We start from the raw sequence: 7,940 nt of genomic DNA, 5'->3' as shown, positions 1-7,940 counted from the left end.
ATGCTACAACAGCATATCATTTCTCAATGAATATAATCTTCCTAAGATGTACAGAATTCCAAGATAATTTAGATTTAAATTTTAATGTTATATTAATACAGTCAGCATATTCTTTTTTAAAGGATCCAGTATATGTGAGTTTCTTTAGGTTTTGCATTAAGTTTTTTGCTGGGAATACTTTTGAAAGTGTTTCTGACATCATACATGTTTTATAATTTTGTGACTCTGGGTATAAAATGGTAAACTGGGATTATAAACCTAGGTATGTTAATTACATTCCCGCATTTATTATTGGAATCTGACTTCTATATTACTACAAGATAAACCCCTATAACTTAGAGATATTTACTGGAAATGTCATAATTGGATGAAATCAAAATGACTTTATTCTACCTGTAGTATTCAGTAGAAAAAAAGGAATATTAGGTCAAATAATACATGACCATTGGAACTTAAGATTTATAAAAAAATAATAGACCCAAAAGTCAGGAAGGCCACAGGGCAGGCCTGCTTTGTGAGTGAAGCCGGAAAACTCCACACACTGGTGTGGGCTGCTCTGGAAGAGCCTTGCGGGACACCTCCCAGGGACCCATTTCACACAGCGACATAGAGAGAGTTCGGTGAGGAGAGGGAGATGCCGGCATAATTCATCGGGAAGTAATTGACCCAACATAAAATCAAAATCCATACCAATTTCATTCCAAATAATTACCTCTTTATTTTTCAATGCCTGTGTGGTAGAAACGGCTGGCTGGCCACCAAAATCCTATCATTCTTTTCCATCTGGAGAGTTCTTGCTGGGCTGAGGTTGCCCCTGGAGGGTGGCGGGGCCCCGCCACTCCTGGCTAGGAGCCTGTGCAGTGCTCCTGGAGGAGCGAAGGGAAGAGAACCTTCTCTAGGTCTGGCTTATTGGATTCCTCAGTGCTCGCTCTTCCTCCCCTGCCAGCTGAAAGTGGTTGACCAGATGAGCCTCAACCCTGCAGTAAGATCATAGAACTGCCCTCAGCCTGGGCTTCCCAATGGCTCCATGGAGTACACACCCCTTGCCCAAAGCCATCAGTAGAACTTTACCAACCAATATTAACAACTTTATATTTCAGGGTTTATTTATGACAGCAGGTTAATTACATTAATTCATATGAAACTGGTCCTGGAAGTAGGGTGCTACTGTAAGACAACCTAAGATACGTGACGTTGGTTAGTCCTGGGGCCCTGCACTTTTCAGAAGTTGAGAAATTAAGATCTGTCTGACACAGTGGCAAACAGGTTCAGTGAAACAGCACAGCTGGGATGATGTGGAAGCTTGCTAGACGTGAAACTCCCAGGAAGGAGGGTGGAAAAGCACACTCGATCAGGGGTGCTGTTGGAGCCGGCAGCATTTAGCATGCTGTTGGAGAAAGAGATGCAAACAGATGTGAGTCAGCAACTGACCAGCAGGATCAAGAAAACAGGCAAACTAAATTTTGGGGGGTTTGCAGAGTTATAAAAGGTGATTGCTTTGAGACCCCAAGAGGCCAAAGATTAAATTAACAAAGACTTTAAGCAAATAGGGTGGGTGAAGCCAGGTGCCTGAGATCAGACAAAAATAGGGGCTCCCGTACCTACAAGACTTCACTTCCCAGGCGCCTTTCAATTTGGTGTGCTGGTGTGATTCACTTCTTGTTGAAATAAAGGTACACAGAAGGAGGCCAACCCTTCCATACCTTATTCATGAAAACCTCCTGTGTGAGTGTGTGTGCTTTAACCCTCCCTTCTGCTGTTACAATGTCAACCCAGGGCCTCTCTCAACCTAGATCCATGAGTGTCTGTGTGGAGCAGAGCCCCGCCCCACACTCCTCCCCAACAATGGATGTTCTTGAATTTAAATTTAACTTCCATGGTGTTAAACCACTAATTCCTCAACTGAATAGTAATATTATTAATGCAAAAAATTTGTAAAGGACTGTTTAATGACCTGAATTGTTTAACAAATATTTTAAATTATAAAAATAGGTCATGATACACAACATCTAGTTAATCCATGTGTTGTTTATACATATGGCTAGAAGATCGCTGAAAGCTCCATGCTAGTGTGGCCATAAAACTTATTTGTAATCATTGGGATGAATGATTTTCATTTTCTTCTTTGTGTCTTTCTATATTTCCTAAATTGTCATTAATAAAGGCAAGTTTCAGATTAATTACCACAATTATAGTTTGTATTAAGTAAAGAAAATGATATATTTTCTTTAAAAGGAAAATTTAAAAATATTTCTGGAGAAAAATAAAACACACCATACCTATATGTTTCTTCTTTTTTTTTTTTTTTTTGAGACAGAGTCTCGCACTGTCACCTGGCCTGAAGTGCAGTGACACGATTTCCGCTCACTGCAACCTCCACCTCCCGGGTTCAAGCGATTCTCCTGCCTCAGCCTCCTGAGTAGCTGGGACTACAGGCACATGCCACCACGCCTGGCTAATTTTTGTATTTTTAGTAGAGACAGGGTTTCACCATGTTGGCCAGGCTGATCTCGAACTCCTGACCTCGTGATCCACCCCCCTCTGGCCTCCCAAAGTGCTGGGATTACAGGTGTGAGCCACTGCGCCTGGCCATGTTTGTTTCTTCTTTTTGTCTTTAGATTAAATGCTGTTTCCAGAAAAGATCATTTCCCATGATCACAGTCTTGAGCATGCACACATATTCAAATGCACATGTGCACACACACACGAACACATGCACATGCACACACGAACACATATGCACTTACACACATGCACACATATGTACATACATATGCACATGTGCACACATGCATACCTGAACAAATATTCACATACATACATGCACACACGCACACGAGCACATGCATACACACACACCTTCCCCCATGCACATACACATATGCACACATGCACATACACCCAGGAATACATGTGCACATGCACACATAGGTACATACACTTATGCACAGAAAGGCTAATAGGTAAGACCACAACTAATAGTTCCAGGCAAGGAAGTAATGATCTAGCTCACACCTAGCTCACACTATGTATTAGACGTCGAGCGACGCTGTGCAATGTGAAGTCTACAGGATGGGGACTGGAGAGACACTGGAGCAAGTGTGCACTTACACTTTTTAACCAAACCTATTCTTCTTTAAGTTGTGGTCAAGCAATTCTTCAGTGAACTTAACACTTTCATCGAGGAAACTGTATTATAACTAAAGAAGCTGGTAATTTGCGTGAGGCTCTGTGTTTGTCACACTCTCATTACAGGTTGTGGGTCCACATCATTCCTAGACATGGGAGCTTGAAGGCAGCGTTGTCCAGTGATGAAAACGCCAGAAAGTTAAATGAGGAGAAATACACGGGTTATTTGGAAGGACTCAGGTAAGCCAGGTTCATGCCCGGTGGGCAGGCTCTTGCATGAGATGTAGGCAGGGGCTGTGAGACTGGAATCCACACAACAATGACCAAGCGAGAACAAGCCGAGTCTTAAACCCACATCTCAGGTGGAGACAACTGGCTGTGCACCTCGATTTCTTTGTCATTTAAACACAAGTGGGGCTGGGTCCACACGGGTTGTGCATCTGAGGTCAAGCTGGTTACAATGACAGGGACTAGTTGTGGTTTCAGCGTCTCTGCATTTCATTCTGGAGGGCACTGGCGTAATCTGGCCTGTAATGTTCATGTTTTATAAGAAGCGGGGACTCAGTGGCCTCGATGTGTCTCTGGCAACAGATCAGGCACTGTGGGAATGTGGGGTGGGAAGCCTGCAGGATTAGCTCCAGGGGGACATTGCTTGTGTGCTGAGCTCAGTGTTCAGGAGTGGCTGTGGTTGACCTCAGTCTCTTTGCTTCCACCAGAGCACAGGGGCTTTGGTGGCGATGGCGTCATCCTGTGCCAAGTGTCACATTGCAACACAGTCTGCTGCCTCCTTGGCCCAGATGGTGTTGGAACATCACAGTTTGCTGTTTGTTCAAGCAAGCAACAAGCCCGGCTGAGCATGAGAAGAAAGCTTGCACATGGGAAACAGAGCAACAATAGAAGCACTATCCTGGAGAGAAAATCTGCACTCCGTGATGTGGAGAAACAGGAGCGAGCCAGGCCCAGATGCGATTCGACTCACAGATTCAGAACGTGGCTGAGTGTGTGTCCTGGACACAGTTCCAGGTTTCCAGTGATTTGAAAGGCCCATCGGCTCATGGTTCGTAGGGCTCGTGTGGATACTGGTGCCTTGTTGATAAACAGGCACTTTCTTCCCACTGCTCCACCCAAACATGCTGCTTCTGTTCTGCTGCCCCCATGGTCAGTGGCTAAATCATTCGTTTCATTTTTCAGTCCACTTTTAAGAATTCTAGCTACACCTTGTTTGTGTTTGTTTGTTGATACGTACAAATCCAAACATCAGGGCATATGGTGGCTATCTACTCTAAAACAGGTGAATCCATCACTGCTAGCCCCAGACTGTAATCTAAGCCACCCTCATCTCCCACCTGGAATATTGCAAAGCCACCTGACCCCTGACCTCTGACCCCACCCAGGTCCATGCTCTACATAGCATCTAGAGCAAACTTTATGGAGAGGAGCTGACACCACTTTCTTGCTCCAGGCTTCTCAATGGCTTCACAGCCCAGAATAAAACAAGCCTCCTTCCTCAGGGTCTCCATGGCCCGACCGCCTCACCTCCGTTTCGTTTGCTTCACTTCCTCACTCATTTGTTCTAACCCAACAGTGGCCTCTTTTCTCTGCCTTAGTTAATCCACCTCAGGGACTGTCACTTGCTTTTTCTACTAATTTTAGCACCTGTCTCTGGAACATCTGTGGCGTTTGCTCACATGCTTCTTTAGGGCTGTGCTTACTCTGCCATACAGAGGAGAAGGCCTGGCGTCGACACACCATGCTGGAAGCCCCGGACTCGCTCTCCAAGGTGGCTTAGGCTCTGATGATTTCCCACGATGGCTCTGAGTGTGGCCCTCTGTGACACTCCCTGTGCACATACGCACTGGCCTATCTGGGGATCATTCCAGGCTACCCAACTAAAATACAATTCCTGGGATAGCAGACACATTTTCTTTCTTTTCTTTGTAATGGCTGTATTCCCAGCACCTAAAACAAAGTCTGGTAAATGATGTTAATAATCGTTTGTCAGAGAATTATGGAATGAATATTAAGAACTTCCAGTGATTTAGATAAGCCAGTGAATTTTTTATAAAGCATTTAATAAGTTTAACAGGCCAACAACATGATAAATAGCCTTCATGAACTATGATAACAGATGTAAAATTTACATTGTTTCCATTAAAGGTGTCTAGACTTCGAGATGTCTGGGAGGCTCAAAGCTGCCCCTCAACATTATTCAGTGACTTCAATATGATGGCTGGCACTATTGGCCTCCTTCTACCTTTTCGATCATATATATTTACTTGCTTTACTACAGAATGTCAGCTCTCTGTCTGAAGTAATTAAAAGGCAGTATATTAATGCCATAATATAGAGAGGCTCAGGCTGCTATTAGAGAGTGGGAAATAAAATGAAGAATTCAATATCAAAAAGGGAAGTGAAAGATAATTCTGCTCAAATGCATCAGAAAAAGGAAATCCACAGGAAAGGTTTTGATGTGCATTTTCCTGATGAGGAATTAGGCAGTGCCACAAATAACCAGTGTCAATTCGCGCTCATAGCAACAAACTCCCCAGTTCACAGTTAGGAGACACAGCATGAACAACATGTTCAGCTAGTGCTTCCAGTGCGTGGTTCTTCAACATCTGAGCAGCGTGTCCGTACGTGAGGGTCCCAGAGGAAATGAATGAAAGCACACATGAAAACACCTGGAAAAAGAAAGTGCATTAGGCTGAAGATGTTGTCTTGGGTGGCTCACTGTGCCATGCAAAGCACCACAGGCTGGACGGCTTAAATAACAGAACTTTATTTCTCAAAACCCTGAAGGCTGGGAGTCCCAGATCCGGGTGCCTACTGATTCAGGTTCCAGCAAGGGGCTCCTTTCCTGGATTGCGGACTACAGCCTTCTCACAGTGTCCTCACAGGGCCTTTCCTCTGGGTGTGCAGGAAGAGAGTGAGCTCTGGCCTCTTCCTCCTGTTGTAAGGACACTAACCCTATCCTACGCCACCCTTATGGCCCCACTTAGCCCTAGCCACCTCCTTAGAGGCACTGTCCCTACATACTGTAACAGTGAGGGTCAGGGCTTCAACACATGCAGGTTAGACGGCCACAACTCCATTCATATTACATTTGCGGTCTCAACAAAACTCTGAAAATGGTGTCTAGAGGAGAATCTAAAGCCTTGGCCAGAACCTGTAGGAAAGGGCTTTAAGTTTCTCTTTTCAATTCAGATAACGATAGTGTCACCCCCACATCTAGAGTTCATGTTGTTCCTCAGAAACAGCCGTCGTGTGTTAGTTGTGGACCTTTTTTTAAAAAAAAAAAAAAAAAGATTGACACAGAAGAGATCACCAAGGTCTCAGATGCCCTTTCCCTGTGACCAACAGACTAAAATATTTCTTTCCCTAGCACTCATTTCCTTTATCTTACTTGTAATTTTATTTTCCCCTGATGGCAGGGGAAAATAAATATATATATAATATTTATATATATAATTTAATGTATAATTATGTTTTAATTATATATAATTTTATTTTATTTATATATTATATATAATATAATACATTATATATATAATTTTCTCTATTACATTTTTTGCAGACTATCTCTGAGACAAATCTCTCTCTACCCTTATCTGCTGAGCTTGACTCCTTTGAAGCAATGTAGAGATTCAAGAGAGAATTGACTAATAAAACTGATTTTGTAGACATGAAATGTAAAATTAAATGTGAGTATAGTTATTCTCCTTCCAGTAGCCCTAGAGTGCTGATCCATTAATATCAAGAATCACAGACAGTAGAGGTAAACTTTTGGCTCCTTGTGATATTAAAACAAGCCAGCAAACAAAGCACATATTCATTACAATTGTTGATTTTTTTCAGCAATTTTTATTTCATTAGTTCCTCTAACTTGCTCATATGCACAATTCAAATAAATTTCAGATTTATTAAAACTAGTTCAATTTTATAAAATGTCATAAAGCAAATCATGTCACAACTTCATAGAGTTACTGTGTTATCTATGCCTTTACTACCATAATACACATTTAAAATCAAAACATTTCTTGTCTGCTAAATTGTAAAATTTGTTTAAATTTTAATACTCCTATTGATGATAGAATAAAATTAGCACAATTTTGCCAGAAGGATTAATTGGTAATTTTTTTAGAAAGAAATGGTGGTTAAAAAAAAAATCAGAAGCCCTAAGTATTTAAAAGCCATTTGGTCCAATAATTTTATTGATAGAAAGCTTGTCTTGGAAAATAATAATAATAATATATAAACAAAAGTGTTTAGCACAAATATGCTAATAGCATCAACATTTATATTTGTGAAAATTTTAAAACAAATAGGCTACAATACAGTTTTAATGAAGTAAAGGCTCCTGCAGCTACACTGACAGAATATAATGTAACCACCATGAAAGATGTCAATAAAAAAAGAGTTACAGCATGAAACATACTTGTTCTATGATGCTTACTTACTATGTGGTACTTTGAAAATTGGCTGTACCTGTGTTCCCACGGAGCTAACAGAGAGAGCAAGAGAAAGATCTAGTGGCAGACGGGGAGCAAATGACCCATGGAGCTGAGTGTCCTGGAAACCTGGAGCATCAGGGGCTCTGAGGGACAAGCAGACACCAGAAAGACAGCGGAGAGTTTCACGCATCCCCTGGGACACTGGAGAATCCTTGATTAAGTCCCTCTGGGCCTACCCTGTTCTGGAGGCGGCACTGCTCCAGCGTACTTCCCGACTACACGTCAGATGCCTGCAAAGCAATAACGGTTTTAGAAAAGAATTCAACGTGCGTGTGGAGTCGTAACTGGGGAAAAGGAGTT

At 42.2% G+C, this 7,940-nt stretch overlaps 1 long non-coding RNA gene across 1 annotated transcript in view; it reads right to left on the bottom strand.

Annotated features, from left to right (window-relative positions):
• Positions 1 to 6,981: 6,981 nt before the first annotated feature.
• Positions 6,982 to 7,940, bottom strand: part of LOC129048139 (uncharacterized) — a 32,157-nt gene continuing 31,198 nt past the window's right edge. The window contains exon 4 of the long non-coding RNA XR_008510236.1: positions 6,982 to 7,870. This is a non-coding gene — a long non-coding RNA (uncharacterized LOC129048139). The remainder of the gene's footprint in view (positions 7,871 to 7,940) is intronic.

This window comes from Pongo abelii, chromosome 8, assembly GCF_028885655.2.
Source record: "Pongo abelii isolate AG06213 chromosome 8, NHGRI_mPonAbe1-v2.0_pri, whole genome shotgun sequence".
Taxonomy (NCBI): domain Eukaryota; kingdom Metazoa; phylum Chordata; class Mammalia; order Primates; family Hominidae; genus Pongo; species Pongo abelii.
Note: the sequence above shows the minus strand (reverse complement) of the source record. Positions and strands in the feature narration are given on the sequence as shown.